Source organism: Galeopterus variegatus, unplaced genomic scaffold (genome assembly GCF_000696425.1).
Source record: "Galeopterus variegatus unplaced genomic scaffold, G_variegatus-3.0.2 Scaffold4353, whole genome shotgun sequence".
Lineage (NCBI taxonomy): Eukaryota > Metazoa > Chordata > Mammalia > Dermoptera > Cynocephalidae > Galeopterus > Galeopterus variegatus.
The window spans coordinates 71,005-72,636 of NW_007730464.1; positions in this window are offsets into that span (position 1 = coordinate 71,005).

Below are 1,632 nucleotides of genomic sequence, written 5' to 3' on the forward strand. Positions count from 1 at the left end.
AAAGGCTGAATGCTGACATAAGACTGGTTACCAAGCAAGAAGTAGAAACACTGGCTGGATAGCATTGTACTGAAGACTAGAGCAATGGTCAGGCAAGCAACAGCAAGTGCTGGAGAAAAGAATTGGAATTTTGCATAGAACGCTAATGAAATAGTACAGTATGGTGAAGCCCCAGAAATGGGGACCAGATGGACACTTAAAAAAAAAAAAATTATACCTGGTGTCAAAGTAGAAAATACTTGTCTTTGATCACATGCTGGAGAATATATGAACTGTTTTGTGTAAAATGGAAGTTGTAGGGATTTTTATGACAAATTTCTAAGCTCTAGTGAACAGAGTCATTGTTAAAATTGTGATTTCAGTAAGCCAGGTCAGGTTGAAACATGTCATTACCTACCTTAATAAAGCTCTTTGATTTCATGGCCACCTCCCACTCCATCTGGGATTTTATTGTTCTTTGTAAGAGTATAATTTTTTTTTTTTTTTTTTTTTAAGATGACTGGTAAGGGGATCTTAACCCTTGACTCGGTGTTGTCAGCAACATGCTCCCTGAAGTGAGCAAACCGGCCATTCCTACATAGGGATCCGAACCCATGGCCTTGGTGTTATCAGCACCACACTCTCCCGAGTGAGCCACAGGCCGGCCCTGTAAGAGTATAATTTTTAAAGTAAAAAAGGACAGGAAGTTGCCCCCAACATGGTGTCAGCCTCTTCTGAAACCATGCCTTTATGCCCTCTTCTGAATGGAGTAACGTTCTGGTTCCCACTCTGGGGTGGACAGTTACAGATTCTGCTGCCCAGTATCTGGAAGCTTCTGCCATTCTTAGTTTAAAAACCCCAGCCCCACCCTCTGTGAACCTCAGTTGAGTTCCAAGGTGGTTATGAAGCTTGGCTGGCACCTCAGATATTTTGAATTTTCCTTGCCACAGGAATAGTTTCCAGGGTAGACTCATAAACCAGTCAGTGAGACCCCACTGTGTGAAATCTGTGGAAGTATTTGGAAATCTTTCTTTTCTTCCTGGAACTGCAAGCTCTTAAGTATAATGGGATCCTGTAAGCAGTCAGGACCACCATGTGCAGCCTCAGCATAAAAGCTACTCTTAAGAAAGCAGAGCCAGAACTCGAGGCAGATGTCTTGAAGTTTTGGGAGTCCTAAGTCCACCTGAGGCTAAAGCCAGTGATACTTCTGGGCTTTCTTTTTTTGTTTATTATTTTTTTTACATTCTAAGATGTTGCGGAGCAGGTATGGAAGAGGGGGAGAGGCAAAGGGAGAAGGAAATAGGGTGGGAGGAGAAAGGGAAGTGTGATTGAGGCCTGTGGCACCCCCTCATTCTTGCAGGGGAGACCAGGGGGCTTCCAGTGGTGGCTTGGTCATTGTTGGGCTAGATGCAGATGTCGGGGGGTACGGCTGAAGCCCTTGCCCCCCACCATCTCAGCTCAGGAACTCAGGGCTCGGCCCTCCCACCTCCCTGGCTTGGGAGTGCATGGTGTTTCCAGTGATGGCTCAGTGGTCCTTGCTGGGTTGGTTGTGGATGTCGGGGTGGGGGGCTGGGGGTGTGTGGCCAAGGTCTTCAGCCCACCTTCCTACACCGTCCCCTTAGGCTGCTTTGAATAAGGGTTTTTGCTCCTTGA